This window comes from Schistocerca cancellata, chromosome 5 (genome assembly GCF_023864275.1).
Source record: "Schistocerca cancellata isolate TAMUIC-IGC-003103 chromosome 5, iqSchCanc2.1, whole genome shotgun sequence".
NCBI classification, from domain to species: domain Eukaryota; kingdom Metazoa; phylum Arthropoda; class Insecta; order Orthoptera; family Acrididae; genus Schistocerca; species Schistocerca cancellata.
Window position 1 is genome coordinate 743,182,023 of NC_064630.1, and position 23,070 is coordinate 743,205,092.

Consider the following 23,070-nt stretch of genomic DNA (forward strand, 5'->3'; position numbering starts at 1 on the left):
CCGTTACGCAAAGCTACTGCTAAAACTGTTTCGAAAGCATTTGTAAAACATTTTCTATTTCATATAGGGCATGTGTTGAAAGTAATTTCCGACAATGGACCACAGTTTCGATCTGCTATATGGACACGTATGGTACGAGCTAGAAACATTTCTCCGATCTATATATCCAGGTACCATGCTTCTTCGAACCCTTGTGAACGACTAATGAAAGAAATTGGTAAACTATGTAGAATATACCGTCATAAAAAACATACTGATTGGGACACACACATATTCTCATTCCAGGATGTAATTAATTCCGTACCAAATGAATCTACTATGCTATCTCCGACTGTTATACTGAGAAATGTTGAACCACCTAACAAAATTAAAGAATTAGTAACCTTTCCTACATCTCGTCGACTACGACACCATGAAATAATTGACATTACGCTGAACAACATCAAACGTGCCGCAGAGCGCCGGAGAAGACAGCAAAAACAGGTTTGTTCACTCCGTGACTTTCACATTGGACAGAAGATATTAGTACGTACGCACTATTTATCCAACAGAGGCTTTTCTTGTCGTTACACATCAGACCGTGCACATTTTTTCCAGATGAACTTACACTTTTTATGACCACTTACGCAATTATATTTATGTGATTACTTACTGATGATTATCGTATTTTTTCTTGGCAAGTGCCCAGCAAGGTAAGGTTAACAGGTCGCATTTCTTGTCGTTACACATCAGACCGTGCACATTTTCCTTTTTTCATGCATGTATGATTGTTTTACCGTTTTGTTTGTACGCACTATAAAATATTAAAGATGTAACAAACACCAGTTGACTTTGACATTATGCCTTATGATAGCTCAACATCGTGACTATTTTCCTTTTTTTTTCTTTTTTTACTGCCATATTGAGATATTCTGTGTACTCTTTTGCATCTGAACACTGTCTATGTTTTTGACATATTACGTTTTCTGTCATGCTATGCTGTATGCTCAATTATATCACTATAAACCAGCTTTTATTTAATGAGTATATGATTTAATGCAAGACATTAATCATTGTTCATCATTTTCAGAAAGAAATAACGTGTAAAAGAAATAAATTATGGGAATTTCACCTACGGAATGAACGAAAGAAGATGCAATACCTCGTCACGAAGAGTAATGGATCAGAATTAACAAGCATTAACAAGAATATACTATACACATCGTATGATAGCAGTCTTAACTAATTTTTTATTTCAGAATACGAGGCGATTGGTACAGGCTGTCAGACAGAACTACACATCTTAGTTTTAGTGATGAAATATGCTAGAAATAAGGAACTCTATACTATGAATAGTTGTATAATGAAGTGACTTTTTTGCAGATGATAATGAATGATGAATAGTGATGCAGAATATGCTAATATGGGTAATGAATTTTTGCTTTACAGGTGATGATAATAATGGAATTATGGTGATATGGATAATGAAGTTTTTCTTTGCAGGTGATGATAGTAATGATAATGAAGTTTTTCTTTGCAGATGAAGTTTATATATTTACTGTTAGTTAAGAAATGATTCTAAAGGTGGCAGGGGTAAAATACAGGGAGCGAAAGGCTATTTACAATTTGTACAGAAACCAGATGGCAGTTATAAGAGTCGAGGGACATGAAAGGGAAGCAGTGGTTGGGAAGGGAGTAAGACAGGGTTGTAGCCTCTCTCCGATGTTATTCAATCTGTATATTGAGCAAGCAGTAAAGGAAACAAAAGAATAATTCGGAGAAGGTATTAAAATCCATGGAGAAGAAATAAAAACTTTGAGGTTCGCCGATGACATTGTAATTCTGTCAGAGACAGCAAAGGACTTGGAAGAGCAGTTGAACGGAATGGATGGTGTCTTCAAGGGAGGATATAAGATGAACATCAACAAAAGCAAAACAAGGATAATGGAATGTAGCCGAATTAAGTCGGGTGATGTTGAGGGTATTAGATTAGGAAATGAGACACTTAAAGTAGTAAAGGAGTTTTGCTATTTGGGGAGCAAAATAACTGATGATGGTCGAAGTAGAGAGGGTATAAAATGTAGACTGGCAATGGCAAGGAAAGCGTTTCTCAAGAAGAGAAATTTGTTAATATCGAGTATAGATTTAAGTGTGAGGAAGTCATTTGTGAAAGTATTTGTATGGAGTGTAGCCATGAATGGAAGTGAAACATGGACAGTAAATAGTTTGGACAAGAAGAGAATAGAAGCTTTCGAAATGTGGTGCTTCAGAAGAATGCTGAAGATTAGATGGGTAGATCACGTAACTAATGAGGAAGTATTGAATAGGATTGGGGAGAAGAGAAGTTTATGGCACAACTTGAACAGAAGAAGGGATCGGTTGGTAGGACATGTTCTGAGGCATCAAGGGATCACCAATTTTGTATTGGAGGGCAGCGTGGAGGGTAAAAATCGTAGGGGGGGACCAAGAGATGAATACACTAAGCAGATTCAGAAGGATGTAGGTTGCAGTAGGTACTGGGAGATGAAGAAGCTTGCACAGGATAGAGTAGCATGGAGAGCTGCATCAAACCAGTCTCAGGACTGAAGACCACAACAACAACAACAAGAAATGATATGTAGTTATTTAAGTATTTGTTGCAGTTCGTTTTGACAGTATGTCTTATGTCGCATGGTATGATGACTGAAGGTTTTGGAAAGAACAGCTAGAGAACATATATATTTAATACACATTTCATTACCTGTTAATTCAAAGTTCACTACTTTTCAGCATAGTATGCGTTTCTTCTTTCAGCTTAATAATCCATTTTGTATTTTTTGCAGGAGAAATTATTCATGAAATTATTGTGCTATAAGCAGTTGGTCATTAAACGTGTGTCATTCATGAATGTGATCACATATATTCTATTTGTTTCATAACCTTGCTACAGGATCATTACGTATACATTTTGTGATTTGCTGATATATTCTGAACTACAGTGCGTGTGCACTTTTGTCATTTGTTAATATGTTTTGTACTCATTGTGTATATATTTTGTCATTGCTTGATATGTTCTGTACTCAGTGCATGTGCACTATATTCTATTTCATGTTCTGCACTTATATATATGTATATATTCTGTGATTGTAAACTTAGTTAATTAAGAAAAATTTGTTGCTCATGGCAAGTCCAATTGACTCACCATCGCTGCCAAATTTTTGCCCCCCAGTGGAGGGTTATGTGAGAGGTATGCGCTATATGCGCTGCCTGCAACAGGCAAGACTTAGGAGGGTCTCTGACCAGAGAGCAGTTAGTTGTTGCTTGTCGCTAGTCGGCATTAGTCTGTGCTGGTATGCAGTACTCTGCGTGAGTCGACAGTAGTCTTGAGTAGTCTTCAGTAGTCGGCGGTAGTCTGCGCGTGTCTGCGCGTGTCGGCAGTCTGCTCTGGTCGCGACTCTGGAGGGTGAGTATTATTGTAGAAGGTAAAGAAGCAGCCTTGCGCATATCTAGTAATGTATGTTAACTGTCATCCAATTTCTGTTAAAAAAATGCCCCAATAATAATTTTTATAATATAAAGTATTTTTTTAAAAAAAAAATTCATTTCAATTTAAAGAATATGTCCAATGCATGATCATTCCTTTCAAGAATCACAAAAATATAGGCCAGCATTGCACGAAGCTTCTACCAGTTTTTCCATTCGTCTGTAAAGAATTCGTGTTAGTATTTTGCAGCTGTGACTTATCAAACTGATAGTTCGGTAATTTTCACATCTGTCAACACCTGCTTTCTTTGGGATTGGAATTATTTTATTCTTCTTGAAGTCTGAGGGTATTTCGCCTGTCTCATACATATTGCACACCAGATGGTAGAGTTTAGTCACGACTGGCTCTCCCAAGGCCGTCAGTAGTTCTAATGAAACGTTGTCTACTCTCGGGGCCTTGTTTCGACTCAGGTCTTTCAGTGCTCTGTCAAACTCTTCACGCAGTATCGTATCTCCCATTTTATCTTCATCTACATCCTCTTCCATTTCCATAATATTGTCCTCATGAACATTGCCCTTGTATAGACCCTCTATATACTCCTTCCACCTTTCTGCTTTCCCTTCTTTGCTTAGAACTAGGTTTCCATCTGAACTCTTCATATTCATAGAACTCGTTCTCTTATCTCCAAAGGTCTCTTTAATTTTCCTGTAGACAGTATCTATCTTACCCCTAGTGAGATAAACCTCTACATCCTTACATTTGTCCTCTAGCCATCCCTGCTTAGCCATTTTGCACTTCCTGTCGATCTCATTTTGAGACGTTTGTATTCCTTTTTGCCTGCTTCACTTACTGCATTTTTATATTTTCTCCTTTCATCAATTAAACTGAATGTTTCTTCTGTTACCCAAGGATTTGTACTAGCCCTCGTCTTTTTACCTACTTGATCCTCTGCTGCCTTCACTACTTCATCCGTCAGAGCTACCCATTCATCTTCTATTGTATGTTTACATACCTGTAAACTCTGCTTTTACTGCTGTTTAATTTCCGGAATGCAGTGAGCGGTGCTACTTTGGTAGCCTTACGTTAAGATATTTTCGTTTTGTAGCACGAGAAACTGAATTACGGTAATCGAATTTACTGTCTATAATCTATGTATTTAGGAAAAGTATTTAAAACTGAAGAAAATAAACATATTACATGTACCAATTGCAAAAATGTGGTGAAAGTAGTTCCTACGAACATCATAAATGTTTTACTACCATAGGATTCATTTGTTTTAAACCATGCCTATATTATAGTTGGCCTGAACAAAATTACTCACTAACTGACCTCGAAGAAAATAACACCACAAATTCAACTCAGAGTCGCCTTCCCGAATGTTTCTTAGTTCTATTCCAGCAAGAAATGTGCTACGTTGCCGTGAGAGTTCTTGTGCGGTTGGGTTCATGCGTTTCATTATCAGATGGTGCATTCACAGTGTTGGTGTTGCTGTGAATTTCTTGAATGGCAGACATTGCTTTTACTAAGGTGGCTCAAAAGGGTTGCACTAATGTTTCAACATCGATCATTTGAACGCATTGTTCTCTCATGAGCGAGTGAAATTCTACCATAAGTACAGATGTTGACAACTTTCGTTACTCTCGAGTAACATAGCATTTTCCGACGTTCAGAGATTGTAGTTGCCAAACCATTTCCCTTCTAATGACTTTTTTGTCACCCTTAGGTTTCCAGCACCTCCAACAGATTTTGCACACACCATCATTCATGAAATCACAAACAAATCTTGTAAGGTCCTTGGACTGATGGCGCCATTGGGTTTATCATCTTGACGTGCATGTAACACAAGTAACTATTGACGACCACTTCTTCACTGAAATCCTAACTTATGGGAATAAAGCCGGGAACCATCCTCGACCGTCGCCAATATTTCGTCATCTGAACACACATTCATTTTCAAGCAACAAATGGTACGAGAGACAGTTGTGCACAACTGTTTAAAGATTCGTTTTCTGGTGGTTGAGAGGGAAAGGGGTGCGAAGGGAGGGGGGCGGGATATCGTAAACCAAAAGACGGTCTATCCAGAAGTATAACACACACTGTAAGTACCTAGCGCTACCAAGGAACCGAATGTAACCAAAGCCGAATGATACCGACACTCAAACATTAAGCAACAACAGGCAAGCAAGCAGCGTTAACTCTATCTCTCTAATGTATCGCAGCATCAGCTCGAGAGGAGCACGTCTGTCGGTCAAGTGGACCGCCAGTTTGATGTTACAGGGGCAAGCACTGCTGCCTCAGCATCCTCAACTCCGCAAACTGCTGTATAACGAGCCACGTTGCTACACATCATCTGGGACAGCGTTTTTCAGGTGAATCTGGCAACAAGAGGGAATTCTTGTCACAACACTGCCAACCAGACGAGTATATCTGGGCCTTCAGCCCAGCAGAAGAGCACTTGCAAAATTAAAAAATGGTTCAAATGGCTCTAAGCATTATGGGACTTAACATCTGAGGTCATCAGTACCCTACACTTAGAACTAATTAAACCTAAGAACAATACACACATCCATGCCCCAGGCAGGATTCGAACCTGCGACCGCAGCAGCAGCGCGGTTACAGACTGAAGCGCCTAGAACCGCTCGGCCACATCTTCGTGGTGTAGTAATTTTAATCGCCAGTGGGGTATATGATAGAACAATTAAGATGCCAGAAGGCTAGCTCTATTTTCATTGATATTAGTATTGATTTAAAAAGTTTTTCAGTTAAATTTATTTGAATGTATATTAATGCCACAGCAAGTATATTTGAATCCACTATTACATCCGCAAACCTGCCTGTCATCTTATTAGCATAAAATTCGTCATATTTTTCTAAAAATTAGAATACGATCATTCGTCTTCCAGTGGGTGTTGATTAAACGTTGCTTTTATAAAGAAAAACTTTTACTTCGTCTGTGCAACTAATTGAAGGCAGTTTGTTTACTGCCATATGCGTTTCGCTTCATTTACTTAGGAAGCATCATCCGTGGCAATGGCACATATGTTGATCACGAAATGGAAAGTGCAAGTGATATATGCAACGTGACAAATGTGGGTAGAAGAACGCCAGAAATCGTCCAGCTGCGGTATGGAAACCAACGAATAGATCCCCAGGACCACACACGTGAGTTAACAGCTCTGAAAATCACCACTGAAGATGCTTCCCAAATAAATGAAGCGAAACGCGTATGGCAATAAAAACTGTCTTTAATTATGTGCGTAGACGGTAAATACCTCCACGAATTTACGCAACTAAGGGAAAGGCGGAAAACAGAAAAAAATGACGAAAAGTCTTTTAATTTAATATGAATATTTTGTAACTGTTTCTTTGTTCATACCTCATAAAATATTCGAATTTGCCATATGAGTTGGTTGCCAAAGAAAATTATTTTATTCCGCTATGCTCTGCAGTTGCTGTAGATCCTCAGTTAGTGGCCGCAAAGTATCGGTTCATGCATTAAACTGATTTAAGAGGCCGTAATATGGATTTCTTATAAGGATCTTAAACCACCATTTCGGATGTATTTTATAAATATGTCTCGTGTATACTGAAAATGGTATTTACACGATAAAAAATTTGATTAAGTTGAAAGAATTCAGCGTTAGGTGTTGCTATCGACTTTGTTTCGATAATCCATTACGAAATTATATTAGAAGCGAGAGAATTATACCGTAATGAAAAAGAAATTTTGCTAGACTGCATATGTGGTCAGTTGAATGAATGGTAGACTGACGTATGAAGTTCTTCGTTATGTCCCGAGAGGTATGGAAAGAACAAGATGACGGCCTCTAGGAAGCTACTAACTTTGTATGAAAAATATTTTGTCCATATCTGGAAAAAATTATTGTTAATATGTCTAACAAATGAAAATTCTCCAAAAATGCGTAGCTCCAGCTGTTACAAAAAATCTAAATTTTGACCATAGCAGTTTTAGTCCGAGGATTACAGGAAGTAATGCCTTAACTGCGTATAGCCGGTAACAGAATTTCGAATAAATCTGTATAGAGTCAAAAATAGCAATAAAAAGGGGTTCTAATAACAAGATAAGGGTGCACATGGCCAAACACTAAAAGCACACAAGCGCGACCATGTATTATCGAAATTGCAGGCCTCTCTAACTTAGATAAAAATTATGGTTAAAAATGCTTTGAGGAACACAATGAGAAAGGGTGTAAGGGATTATAAACAAAAAGTATGGGAAGCAGGAACGTCCATGTGGACCAGAATACATGTCGAATTGCCGATCACTCGTTATAAAGCTACGATTCGTGAAAAACAACTACCCGAAATTCTGCGACCATAATATGCCCCGAAAATGGTTTTACTTTTAATGACGGACGTTTCGTTAACCACACCTCGCAGCGGACCGCTTACGGATTTAATGTGTTGTTTTAGAGCCTCTGCGTGCGACCGAAAGTTTCCGTCACATTATTTCACAAGCGTAATCAAACAAAGAGTGTACGCGAGTCGTGTACCCACACGTCCCGTCAGTGTAGTTTTGTTTCAGCTATTGTTTCGTCTACTGAAGTCTGACGAAATACTGATGATGACAGTTAATGCCCTGAATGTTTTTGCCACACATATAAATTAATCAGCAATTTTCTGTCAAATGACTGGTGATAATGATAAACTAATAAACGTTAAGGAAATGTACACGTATGCACAAAAATAATCATTTGTGGTGCCAAATTTCATCAGCCCACTAGTACCTCGTCAGCTTTCAGCAAACGAAATATTTTCTGAAGGATAAATATGCTGACAGATGAAGCAGGAAACTCTTTCGGTACAAGTCATACGCCAATATTTTCTTGAGTTGGTCGGGGTGTGTCACTAAAACTTATGACTACGCAGAAATAGCTATAACGCGTTGTGTGAGCCAGCACATTCCTCGTGAGCGTGAGACAGAGACGACTTACTCCGCATGAACTTCATACAAACCAACGGGAACGAAACCTCACGTATTTCGAATAAAACACTCGAGCTTCCGATACCTTTCTCCGCCAACGTCATAAGGAGCTGAAATCACTAACTACCGGGGCTAGCACAGCGTTCTGCTTGTGCTGATGTAATGGCAACATCTAGAACCTTCCAGAGAAGTCCGAAGGCAATTTGGGCATCTCCTAGCTGTTCCGTTCCGCCGCGGGACCGAGTGACGTCACACGGCGCGAGCGGTCGGCGCCATGTTTAAAACTGCCGCTCCCGCGTCCCTACAAGCGTCAAGAACACGTCTTTGCTTTCGCTCAATGTCCAAAGCGCGTTCCCATGCCCTACTAAGTGTGTAGTTCTGGTATGTGTTAAAACCGTTGCTGTTTACTCTAATTTCGACCGCTTCTTTCACAACGAAATCCCAGTAAGGTGATGTTTTTAAAATTGTATTTCATGCCTGTTTTCTAGGCAATGTTCAGCCACTGCTGACACCTTTGATTGGAGAGAAGTCATATTATATGTTTCCAGATCAGCCGTAGTGGTATTCCACCGGTGTCCTGCATTTGCCCAGTGGAATCTCCGTGCAAGTCGTGAGTCGAATGTGTGGGCAACCTGCGGCAGCGCCATCGAGCAACGTCGTGTGCTAGGCAAAGCCGCCAATCTACGAGTCATCAACTAGTACCGATAACTCTGAGATTCGAAATGGGTCCAAGGAGACGAGGCTCCTCCCCAGCTGGTACCATCGCCTGAGACTGCGATGGTCCTAGACATTCCAGTCAGCCACAATGGGCTGCATGCAGTGCACGTCACCCGAGCAGCAATACTCCATATACTGCAGAGGTGCTCCCTGACTAGCGTCAGCAAGATCACCGTCGTCGGCAGCCAATGTTTTGGTGCTACAGCATTCCACTGCCTCAGCAGACGTCACCGGCTGTTGCTAGCTACAACGTCGATCTCCTGTGTGCAAGTACCGAATTATAAAGAATGATATTGCTGAGTATTCGTTCTGTACTGTGCGCTCGACGCGGTACTGCGGATCCCATCCCAAAGCTTCCCCTCATACGTCTTTACCCATGAGGCGTGTATAGAAGTCCTGCTATGCCTTCCGTAGGTATTATGGACACTTATCCTGAGCAGCTCGGGTTTTCCTACAGTGCTGTGGACGTCTGAATGCGTCCTGAGCGGCCGACATCTCACTGCTGCGGACGGGTTATTTCCATGTCTCGTTGAACACAATATTTAGAAAGTATTTACCATATAACCAATGAACCTCATTGCATGCTACCATTTCGTATCGATATCTTGAATCGTTTATGAGATATGACGATTGTTGAGACCACATGATTCGCGATTGGCTAGGACGTGAATGGGCAAGTCGCGCACGACCCTCCTTCAGCTATAAAACCCAATAACTCGAGAATGAAATGAGATATTCTTCTTCTCTCAGTTTCATATAAAGTTTCGCTATCTCATCTACATTTCATTCCTGCGATGTATGAGCTAAAATGAACCATACGATTAGTTTACGCAATGCGTCTTTAGCTCTGCAAAGTCTTTAAAATTTCGGGCAATGTCATACGCCTCAGCGCAGAATGCAAAGAGCACCTCTGTAGCAGCGAAAGCGTTAGTCAGAGGTGGCCACCCCGCTACACCGCCTTTCCGCTCGGCTGCAACACACTGAACTGTCCAGTTTTCTTCTTGATAGGAGGGTGGGGTTGCAGGAAGCGGCCGTCACGCGCCCGCTTAGCAGATGGGCCTCAGACTGGCGGCCTTTCAGGCGGCAGGACAATCGCAGCGGCCGTATCTCAAATTGGTCAATTTTGAGCCAGTCGCGCCGCGCCGCTCCGCGCTGTCCGTCACGTTCGCGTGGCTGGGCGAGGCGGCGCGAACCGCCGGAAGCCACAGTCACTGCGCCCATTGTCCGGACGCGTGGCTTCATCGGCGCCCTTTCCTCGAGCTGCCTGCGCCTCTTGCTAGCCGCAGGCGCCTGTTGTGACAAGGCTGTTTAGCTGAGCGGGTGAAGATAGTTCCAACTAGCGCTAGTACAGGGTGCTTCAAAAATGACCGGTATATTTGAAACGGCAATAAAAACTAAACGAGCAGCGATAGAAATACACCGTTTGTTGCAATATGCTTGGGACAACAGTACATTTTCAGGCAGACAAACTTTCGAAATTACAGTAGTTACAATTTTCAACAACAGATGGCGCTGCGGTCTGGGAAACTCTATAGTACGATATTTTCCACATATCCACCATGCGTAGCAATAATATGGCGTAGTCTCTGAATGAAATTACCCGAAACCTTTGACAACGTGTCTGGCGGAATGGCTTCACATGCAGATGAGATGTACTGCTTCAGCTGTTCAATTGTTTCTGGATTCTGGCGGTACACCTGGTCTTTCAAGTGTCCCCACAGAAAGAAGTCACAGGGGTTCATGTCTGGCGAATAGGGAGGCCAATCCACGCCGCCTCCTGTATGTTTCGGATAGCCCAAAGGAATCACACGATCATCGAAATATTCATTCAGGAAATTAAAGACGTCGGCCGTGCGATGTGGCCGGGCACCATCTTGCATAAACCACGAGGTGTTCGCAGTGTCGTCTGAGGCAGTTTGTACCGCCACAAATTCACGAAGAATGTCCAGATAGCGTGATGCAGTAATCGTTTCGGATCTGAAAAATGGGCCAATGATTCCTTTGGAAGAAATGGCGGCCCAGACCAGTACTTTTTGAGGATGCAGGGACGATGGGACTGCAACATGGGGCTTTTCGGTTCCCCATATGCGCCAGTTCTGTTTATTGACGAAGCCGTCCAGGTAAAAATAAGCTTTGTCAGTAAACCAAATGCTGCCCACATGCATATCGCCGTCATCAATCCTGTGCACTATATCGTTAGCGAATGTCTCTCGTGCAGTAATGGTAGCGGCGCTGAGGGGTTGCCGCGTTTGAATTTTGTATGGATAGAGGTGTAAACTCTAGCGCATGAGACGATACGTGGACGTTGGCGTCATTTGGACGCAGCTGCAACACGGCGAACGGAAACCCGAGGCCGCTGTTGGATCACCTGCTGCACTAGCTGCGCGTTGCCCTCTGTGGTTGCCGTACGCGGTCGCCCTACCTTTCCAGCACGTTCATCCGTCACGTTCCCAGTCCGTTGAAATTTTTCAAACAGACCCTTTATTGTATCGCTTTTCTGTCCTTTGGTTACATTAAACCTCCGTTGAAAACTTCGTCTTGTTGCAACAACACTGTGTTCTAGGCGGTGGAATTCCAACACCAGAAAAAATTCTCTGTTCTAAGGAATAAACCATGTTGTCTACAGCACACTTGCACGTTGTGAACAGCACACGCTTACAGCAGAAAGACGACGTACAGAATGGCGCACCCACAGACTGCGTTGTCTTCTATATCTTTCACATCACTTGCAGCGCCATCTGTTGTTGAAAATTGTAACTACTGTAATTTCGAAAGTTTGTCCGCCTGAAAATGTACTGTTGTCCCAAGCATATTGCAACAAACGGTGTATATCTATCGCTGCTCGTTTAGTTTTTATTGCCGTTTCAAATATACCGGTCATTTTTGAAACACCCTGTACGTCACCTATTGCTATCGAGACATGTAAGGTGAGGGTGACTTTCGCTTTACTTTCTATGTAGCTCATTATCTGGTGCAAGCGTTCTGAGTTGCCGACATTTCACCTCTATAGCATCCAGTGTGTGATTTACGTAAATGTGCACTTGTAGCACATCGGAGCCTTTTCACGCCTCTCGGTTATTGCTGATCGGTGCTGTGAGTGCCAACAATAGTTTTCCCGTTCCCGGAGACGGAACCCGTATAAGGCCACACTGTGGCGGAGATGAGGTTTTAAAAATGATGCGTGAATAAAGACGGCAGGGCCGGTTCGACAAAATTTATCGTTTGGTGCCCCCCGCCACACCTTCCCCCGTTTTTCAAAAAATGGTCCTAATGGCTCTGAGCACTATGCGACTTTTGAGGTCATCAGTCGCATAGAACTTACATCTAACTAAACCTAACTAACCTAAGGACATCACACACATCTATGTGCGAGGCAGGATTCGAACCTGCGACCGTTGCGGTCGCTCAGCTCCAGACTGTAGCGCCTAGAAGCGCACGGCCACTACGGCCGGCCCCCGTTTTTCCTCGCACACTTTCACCAGCATCAGTTTTCACTACTAATGGTGGTACGCGCTTTATCACATCTCCCACTAGGGTGCTCCTGGCGCCCTCTCAGCTTGGCTCCCCAAGCACCCTCTACTCATTATGACACATCCTGTCCAGAAATCTCACACCTGCGTCGTCTCTAGCGCCCCTGGCTGCTTGGCGCCCGCAGTGGCGGCTTGTGTCGCTTTGGTCGTAAGGCGTCCCTGGAAGTCACGAGTGTATCATCCACAGTTATCAATGTAGTTCTTTTTCAATTTTTAAAGAAAGTGAGCGACTTGTTACCCAAGCATTTTCTACGAAGCCAGATACAACATATTAGAACATGGAGACGTGAGCGGGCTGGAGGTAGTAGTGCTGTAGATTTGGTTATGTCTCATACGAGAACATAAATTCCATTTGTTCCAGAGAAAACTTTTGCTATTTGTGTACTCCTCCAGTTTAACTCTAAAGTACATTTTTTTTTGGAAAAAAGCAGATGCCATAAACAGCTTCGTGACTCTTTTTGGTGTACATTTTCAAATACAATGGCCGAATCTCAGAGTTTTTCCAAACCAGCTGGATTGCCACAAGGCATTGATTAGTAGTACAGAACAAATGAAGTCTCGCCGCTCAGAACGACGGTGGCGTATCTTATTTAGCATGATACAATAATGAGACAGAACATTATGACCAGCTATCTACTATCGATAAAAAACCCGATCCGTCCAGGATATAGGAGTGTCACGTGGTGAGAAATGACTACCTGTCTGGCACACGCCCGGTGCATGTAAAATCAGTGAACGTGCCGTGTCAAGGCCAACATTTATCGCTTTGCAGTTACAGACAGCAGTTATTTTGGAGGTGGAAGAATTCTGCAGTGTTCACACTAGAGCACTTGCAAAGATAAATTTCGGAAACTCAATTTTTAACGGAGCACAAAGACATTTGAGACTGTTATAACCTTTCGATTGGATTCCAAACTACTAATATTTTCTACAACATATTTCTTCAACACTAGTGTAAATGAAAAGAGAATAAATTGAATAAAGCGGTTGGATGGTCGAACAAATTATCCTAGATCACAATCAGTTCTTCTAATTCTGAAACATTATTCACTGTCCAAGTTGTAGGCAACTATTACACTATTGGCCATTACAATTGCTACACCACGAAGATGACGTGCTACAGACGCGAAATTTAACCAATAGCAAGAAGATGCTTTGATATGCAAATGATTAGCTTTTCAGAGCATTTACACAAGGTTGGCGCCGGTGGCGATACCTATATCGTGCTGACATGACGGAAGTTTCCAACCAATTTCTCAAACACAAACTGCAGTTGACCGGCGTTGCCTGGTGAAAAGTTGTTGTGATGCCTCGTGTAAGGAAGAGAAATGCGTACCACCACGTTTCCGACTTTGATAAAGGACGGATTGTACCCTATCGCGATTGCGGTTTATTTCGACATTGCTGCTCGCGTTGGTCGAGATCCAATGACTGTTAGCTGAATATGGAATCGGTGGGTTCAGGAGGGTAATACGTAACGCCGTGCTGGATCCCAACGGCCTCGTATCACTAGGAGTCGAGATAGGCATCTTATCCGCAGGGCTGTAACGGATCGTGCAGCCACGTCTCGATGCCTGGGTCAACAGATGGGGACGTTTGCAAGACAACAAGCATCTGCACGAAGAGTTCGACGACGTTTGCAGCAGCATGGACTATGAGCTCGGAGACCACGGCTGCGGTTACCCTTGATGGTGCATCACAGACAGGAGTGCCTGCGATGGTGTACTCAACGACGAACCTCGGTGCACGAATGGCAAAACGTCATTTTTTCGGATGAATCCAGGTTCTGTTTACAGGATCATGATGGTCGCATCCGTGTTTGGCGACATCGCGGTGAACGCACATTGGAAGCGTGTATTCGTCATCGCCATACTGGCGTATCACCCGGCGTGATGGTATGGGGTGCCATTGGTTACACGTCTCGGTTTCCTCTTGCTCGCATTGACGGCACTTTGAACAGTGGACGTTACATTTCAGATGTGTTACACCCGTGGTTCTACCCTTCATTCGATCCCTGCGAAGCCCTACATTTCTGCAGGATAATGCTCGACCTCATGTTGCAGGTTCTGTACGGGCCTTTCTGGATACAGAAAATGTTAGACTGCAGCCATGGTCAGCACATTCTCTCACCAATTGAAAACGTCTGTTCAATGGTGGCCGAGCAACTAGCTCATCACAATACGCCAGTCACTACTCTTCATGAACTGTGGTGTTGAAGCTGCCTGGGCAGCTGTACCTGTACACGCCATCGAAGCTCTGTTTGACTCAATGCCCAGGCGTATCAAGGCCGTTATTACGGCCAGAGGTGGTTGTTCTGGGTATTGATTTCTCAGGATCTATGTACCCAAATTGCGTGAAAATGTAATTACATGTCAGTTGTAGTATAATATATTTGTCCAATGAATAACCGTTTATCATCTGCATTTCTTCCTGGTGTAGCAATTTTAATGGCCAGTAGTGTACATTCCATACATGATTCTATGACATATCATACCTTAAACGTGGTGTCTTTAAATGCCTTTCTGGTTGATACCAGGCGTCACATCAGAGTAAGTCAACCTTAAGGCATGCTCCGTAGACGTGCAATATCTTTAATTTTTCTGAATACCCCAAAGTTCGGGACGTGAAATCTATGGTGGAGGGTGACTGGCCGCTAGTGTACCAGAATTGAGTACCATTTCCCCAACTCGACGTGAGCGCAGTGGTAGGGCTGGTAAAAACTGACCGCTTAGAACAGAAACCGGTAGTTTAGTTCTGAATAATAGCTATTTTTCGGTATTGTTTGGAAAATTTGGAAATTTTTGGTACATTCTTGTGGGACCAAACTGCTGAGGTCCTCGGTCCCTAAGCTTACGCACTACTTAATCGAACTTAAACTAACTTACACTAAGGACAACACACGCACCCAAGCCCGAAGGGGGACTCGAACCTCGGACGGGGGCAGCCGTGCGGCCCGTGACAAGGCACCTCAGACCATGCGGCTACCTTATTGTTTGGTGTCGTCTTGTCGTCTGTAATAGGTGCTTTTTTTATTTTTTTACCCATAAACTAGTAAAATAACCGAAATATCACTAACCATAGGAGCAGTGGTAAAATTTTTCGGTTTCAAATAATTTTTTTTTAAGTATAGTTTTCATTCGTAAAATTTGTATTGGTTAGAAACATAGCGTCACTATAAAAATGGGAAAAGTGACTAGTGCTATTTTAATAACAATGCCAACAGAAAACAACAACAAACAATTATCATACGTGTTGGTACAGCATTGCTGAGACGGTATCATGCAGAGCGCAAGACTTGCCCTCACCTGGTCTATAGAGTAGATGTACGCCTCTGTAGCGTAGCGGTCGCGTTGCCACCTACCACGCAGGAGACCCGAGTTAGATTCCCGGCAGGGGTCTCGTTGTGGTATGTCTTTCATCATCATTGACTCACAAGTCCCCGATGTGGCGTCACCTAAAAAGGACTTGCAATACGGCGGCCGAACTCCGACGAATGGGGCCTCTCGGCCAACAATGTCATACGGTGATTTCCGTTTGTAGAGTAGATTCTCGCTGTCGTCGCCAGTCATCCGTTGTATTGCAACCCTAGTCAGGAAATTCTTTTATGAAATATCATAGGAATGACGTATAATGCTTCATTTGCTTTAAAATATTAACGATTTGTCTGCCAGAGGAAAGTAATTATGGTAACACTAATAAATTAAAAACTTAAATTCGTTCACAATACACCGTAAAAATAGAAAGCGACTGATCTGCTGCCTGTGTCTACACAATATGACTTTATCCGCTTTCCTCTTGTAGCCCTTGGAACGGACACGAAAAACAGAGTTCTTTAGCCTCAGTTTTCTCTCTTTAGCACTGATGATTAGAGTACTTGGATGATCCCCGATTACGACATGATATTCAAGAAAAACTTTAAAAAATTAGCCTCAGTAGATTACTGCTGATTTTCTGTAGTTTTCAGCTAGTTATTTCCCGAGAAAAGCAGCGAACGGTCGACGGACTAACTTCTCCTTTCTCTGCCTATTTAATGCATTATTTTGATTCTATGTATCTGGATATTGAGTCAAAATATCTCAATCTATGTTCTGTTTCTACGTTTATTACAGGAAATAACAGGAGTAAAAACCTAAAATCAGTTACTTCTGATACCGGTTGTTCTGAGCGGCTTTAAGAATCATTTTAAACCGGCGTAAAAGAAGCCGATATAACCAAACAGCGATAACTGTCATCCCTTACGCAGTAGAGATGGTGAGCTGGAGGTATATGGCGAACCATGAGTAGAATATCGCTGCTTAAGATCGACTTTTATTCATGACAATTAGAGAGATGTCATCATAGCTGGAGAGGAGGTCGGTGGAGGGTGAAGGCGTCAGCGGTAATTCGCCGGCGTGTCAGGCGGAACAGTATTCTTGTGTCACTGCAGCAACAAATAGATGACATAAGGTAGCGCGTTGTTAGCGATGGACGACAGAGGTCAGCCCAACTTGTTTGGCCGTACAAGACGCTAGATAGGTGGTTTACTCGATGGCTCAAAGTTCACTGCATTGAGGTTTCGCCTCAGGCAGAGGATTTCAGTTATGGACAGCGAAGTCTGTCAACGCCAGATAGCTGCTTCATCTTGAAAAGTAAGCGGTCTTCTTCTCGTAGTAGACGTCGTCGCTTGGTAAACTGTACAACACTGGATACGACTGAGCACAGCCTGAGAAAGAGGGTCTGATCTGGACGGTATATGTGTGAGTCGGCTTGTGTTTCTGTTATGGCAACACTCCCACCTCAGATCTCATGGCTTGGTGTCAGTTGGGCTACGATGATTCCAATTGCACAGGTCTTCTTGTCTACTTAGTTTCTTCAGAAATCCTACTTGAGCTCTACGATGCCATAACTTTGGCTTTCAGAGGGTGTGGCTGGCATCTTCCGATTCACCAGCGTCCTGAATGAGTATTCGCGCCTACTAAATAAGCGCTGTTGTTCCACGGCACCTGGTCATCAATGAGTGCTTCTCTATCTACGACGTCGGTCTCCTGACAGACGGAGAAAAAGCTCACCTCCCCCAGTGAAGCTGTGGTACAACATTCATCCTCCTTCGGAAAATTCCGGTCTTTGGATTGAGAGTTCATTGACTTTCTGGACAAAAGAATTTTAACACGTGTTTCAACAACTGACATTAAAAAGTACAATATCCTCTGCTTTTCCTTGCCACTATTCAGCGTAAACCACATCGTTAGTTGGCTGCTGAATAATTGAAAACGCTATTTGCCATGAGTAATCGGTTTTGTTGGTAGCTGGCGCTTGAGGTAGATACACGTTACCCAAAGTCCGAACCACAATGTACCTTAAGCAGGGTCACTCGTTCTTATGATTGTACTGTACTGCTTATGATGTCATTGCCACACTTAGTGGAACATCTGTTTAATGGTAATGCATCAATTCAACGTATCTACAAGTTCATTCAGCAAATGGAGAAGGTCAGGTTTCAAGTTTGTTGTTTAGGTAAATTAGGCTGTGTGTTTTTTATTCTGGCCGGTAGAATGAGGGCTGTCTGATATTTATTACAAAGACCCCAATAATAGTAGCAGAAAGGTGAAAAGTAAATATTGATGTATAGCAGGTAGTGTCATTAATAAATGACACAATATGTTGCGTTGCAGTCTCGTCATACCTTGGGTCGTCCGTTTGTAACCATTTATAATCACAATTTCAGGTGTAAAATGAAGATATTTCTTAGAAATAAGGCTGAGGCACCAGGATTTCCCTTTTACATGTTACTGCATTTGCTTTACTTGTAAGAAACCGTTTCAAACATGCTTTTTTGTTGGTCTAGATCATCCTAGTTGTGCATGTATGATCTCCTTCCTTCGACTTGCTCGTTCCACAGTGCCTCCACCAATCGCCCATTGAAGATATGCAGAGCAGCCTCCGAATTACAGCACACATAAAAGTTTTCCTCGGTGGAATCCACATCACTCTCCCTTGCTGTTAGAAAAACCAAAGTCTTATACTCCACTGTCACACACATCAGCGACACGCTTACTCAGTTACCTACGGCCCACATACGTACCATGCTACCTACCAAACCTGTTATTACATAACAGATCGAAATAAAAACACAAAACTAAAAAAATGCAGCAACCCCAAACAATATAATGCAAGAATATGAACATAAAATAATACCCCTCAAAGCTGCGTCACATACCCTGTAAGTCTCAACACTTGATGGCGTGACCTAAGAGCATAGGGTATCTCGCGTGTGGCCTGCGTGCAAGTGTCTGTTTCCTTTCTTCCCTTCTTGCTTGCTACCCTCTTCGTTGGCGGTGGTACTGGCACTTGTGGTAAAGCATCTAGAACACCTTTAAAAGGTCTAACAGGCACCAGTTGGACAATGGAAGTCCTCGTAGGACTTAACACTGAGTAGCCATGACAATTCTATGCTTTAATACTACCCTTGATATTGTGCAATAAGTTTCTTCGTTTCACCAATCTACCATTCGTTGTGTATGGGATAGCTGATGTTTATCCACTGACCAACAATTCGGTGCTTGCACACAGGTCCAAATGTCGCCCGTAGTAGCTAGCAGCAGCCGGTGACTTGTGCTGATACAGCGGAATACTGTGGCAGCAAAACATTGGCTGCCGACGACGGTGATGCTTCAAATGGCTGTGAGCACTATGGGACTTAACATCTGAGGTCATCAGTCCCCTATAACTTAGAACTACTTAAACCTAACTAACCTAAGGACATCACAAAAAACCATGCCCGAGGCAGAATTCGAACCTGCGACCGTAGCGGTCGCGCGGTTCCAGATGGAAGCGCCTAGAACCGCTCGGCCACACCGGCCGGCACCAACTCTGTATTCCAGCTACTTAACAGTAGACTGTCCCATCGTTTCTTGCCATTCAAGTGCCTTAGTATTCGTCTTTTTCACTCACTTCCATACTTCTCCTAAAGCTTGAGCAAATATTGAATCAGTTCGCTGTTTTCCCATTTCAGATGGAATAATTTCAAAAAGTGATGACATCTTCCTTCGCAAACCACCCCGTATAGCAAACGCCTAATGCTAGAATGTACCTTTCCATTGTCTGCAACCACGACATATGATAGGTAAACGACCCAGACATTTGGATGACTATTTACGTAACAGCTTAACATTTTACCGATGCTGCAGTCCTCCCATTAGCTTGTGGGGACTAGTTCCTATTTCTCAGATTTGTAAAAGATGATTCAAATGGCTCTGAGTACTATGGGATTGAACTTCTGAGGTCATCAGTCCCCTAGAACTTAGAACTACTTAAACCTAACTAACCTAAGACATCACACACATCCATGTCCGAGTCAGGATTCGAACCTGCGACCGTAGCGGTCGCGCGGTTCCAGACTGCAGTGCCTAAAATCTCTCGGCCACCCCAGCCGTCTCGTAAAAGATGACATAGTTGTTTGGATAGTTCTGACACTGAGTTAGTGACCTGAATAGAAATTGTGTTGAAGACGACAAACTCCATTAACCAGTTACACATCATTGCTTGTCCTATGGTACACGCTTATTCATTTGGAATGGTAACCATATGATGTAATGCCAAAAATGTTCTATAATAGTTAACATATAATAGTCACCTGCTGGAGCTTGGCTAAATAGACCCAAGATATCCATTCCTAACATTGCAGTTAATTTGGGTGCCTCATGTAATCTTTGAAGTGTTATTTGTTGATCAATTAAATCGGCAATTGTACATACAGACCCAAGTCAACGTCTTGTCTTCGTGTTATCTACCAGAAACATTCAGCTATCGTATGATCTGTTGTTCTTCGTCTTTTTTGTACCAATAGCATGTGGTCATGAGATTCTTTAATTGCCGATAATCAATCACTGGTCGGTATTTTCCATTTTAGTTGGGTGGTAAGAAAATGGGAGCCGTGTATGGAGACATGAATGGCTGAATTAGTCTCTGTACCAGTATTTGTTCAATTCATGATTTTAAGGCCTTATCCTAGGAAAGGCCAAGAAATATGGTGATCTTCCAAACAGAAAATTCAATATTATATTGCACCAATGAAGCAACCCCTAATGTCTGTGTCAGCACGCCCGAGAATTCCGAATAGAATCTTTTCATTTCTTTCTGCATCTCGGGACCCATGTTCCCCTGCTGTAGACCTAAACTCTCTTGTTATTTCCCTTTCCCTCCTACAACGCCTCCACTATTTTCTATTACAGTGACACACCGGTCCTTATGATTGCAAAAGGGAAAACTTCCTTGTGGTCAGAACTTGAAAGAAATCTTTCTGGCCTCTCAATTGGTTGCCAAACCAATCCTACCACTAACGTCTGTCCCTAAAATGCAAGTGGTTCCCAACTTGTCAACATCCCGCATTCTCACCACCCAAGGAAAATATTTTACCCTAACCTTCACCAACACTAGTTATCTAGAATGTAAGATTAATTAACACCAGTTATTGTCCGTTATTTTCTATCCATTGCCCTCATTTTCAGAGCCTCTTATTTGAACATAACCATGTATCGCCGAAATAGCACTCCCTGAATATATCAAAGCGCATAAAGGTTCATAGTTAATAATGCAACACACAAATTGTATGTTTCGTAACTGAGGTGTCTTCTCCGCTGATGACTTTGTGCTCATCCCCTCTTTCTTACAGCAACTGTCACACCTTTCCTTGTCTCATAATCCCTATTTATGTGTCCCACTTCGTTACAATAAGAACACCTTATCTTCTAGCTTTCTGTTGGAATTCTACAACGTAATACAAAAACCTAATAACCTCCTCAATCGACTCCAACGATAAATCCCCGCACACGGTCAAACATCCTTGCAGTGTGTTCGGTAGCTTGGTAAGTGGTTTGTGTGACATTGAACGCTCCTTTAGCTGACACTGCTCGACTATACCCACTACACCGCCCGGCCTACGTTAGAAATCGGGCCATCAACCTTTCTTACGTTGTTTTTCAACTACGCTCTCTGCTATCAATATTGTGGCTGTACTGAGACGAGACCTTATTGTCAGTGGCTGATTAGGGAAAAGAACAGACAGAGAACCAGGTTACAACAATTCGTATTTAAAAAGAAAACAGTAAAACATTCATTCTTTGAAATGCAGTAACCTTTGTGGAATAGCAATATATTACTACAAATTCGTCATAATTAGTTAAAAAGACAAGGAAGTCTACTGGATTTTTTGCATCAGATAGTCATAATGATAGTCATAATTGATAGCAGAGAGCGTAGTTGAAAAGCAACGTAAGAAAGGTTGATGGCCCGATTTCTAACGTAGGCCGGGCGGTGTAGTGGGTATAGTCGAGCAGTGTCAGCTAAAGGAGCGTTCAATGTCACACAAACCACTTACCAAGCTACCGAACACTCTGCAAGGATGTTTGACCGTGTGCGGGGATTTATCGTTGGAGTCGATTGAGGAGGTTATTAGGTTTTTGTATTACGTTGTAGAATTCCAACAGAAAGCTAGAAGATAAGGTGTTCTTATTGTAACGAAGTGGGACACATAAATAGGGATTATGAGACAAGGAAAGGTGTGACAGTTGCTGTAAGAAAGAGGGGATGAGCACAAAGTCATCAGCGGAGAAGACACCTCAGTTACGAAACATACAATTTGTGTGTTGCATTATTAACTATGAACCTTTATGCGCTTTGATATATTCAGGGAGTGCTATTTCGGCGATACATGGTTATGTTCAAATAAGAGGCTCTGAAAATGAGGGCAATGGATAGAAAATAACGGACAATAACTGGTGTTAATTAATCTTACATTCTAGATAACTAGTGTTGGTGAAGGTTAGGGTAAAATATTTTCCTTGGGTGGTGAGAATGCGGGATGTTGACAAGTTGGGAACCACTTGCATTTTAGGGACAGACGTTAGTGGTAGGATTGGTTTGGCAACCAATTGAGAGGCCAGAAAGATTTCTTTCAAGTTCTGACCACAAGGAAGTTTTCCCTTTTGCAATCATAAGGACCGGTGTGTCACTGTAATAGAAAATAGTGGAGGCGTTGTAGGAGGGAAAGGGAAATAACAAGAGAGTTTAGGTCTACAGCAGGGGAACATGGGTCCCGAGATGCAGAAAGAAATGAAAAGATTCTATTCGGAATTCTCGGGCGTGCTGACACAGACATTAGGGGTTGCTTCATTGGTGCAATATAATATTGAATTTTCTGTTTGGAAGATCACCATATTTCTTGGCCTTTCCTAGGATAAGGCCTTAAAATCATGAATTGAACAAATACTGGTACAGAGACTAATTCAGCCATTCATGTCTCCATACACGGCTCCCATTTTCTTACCACCCAACTAAAATGGAAAATACCGACCAGTGATTGATTATCGGCAATTAAAGAATCTCATGACCACATGCTATTGGTACAAAAAAGACGAAGAACAACAGATCATACGATAGCTGAATGTTTCTGGTAGATA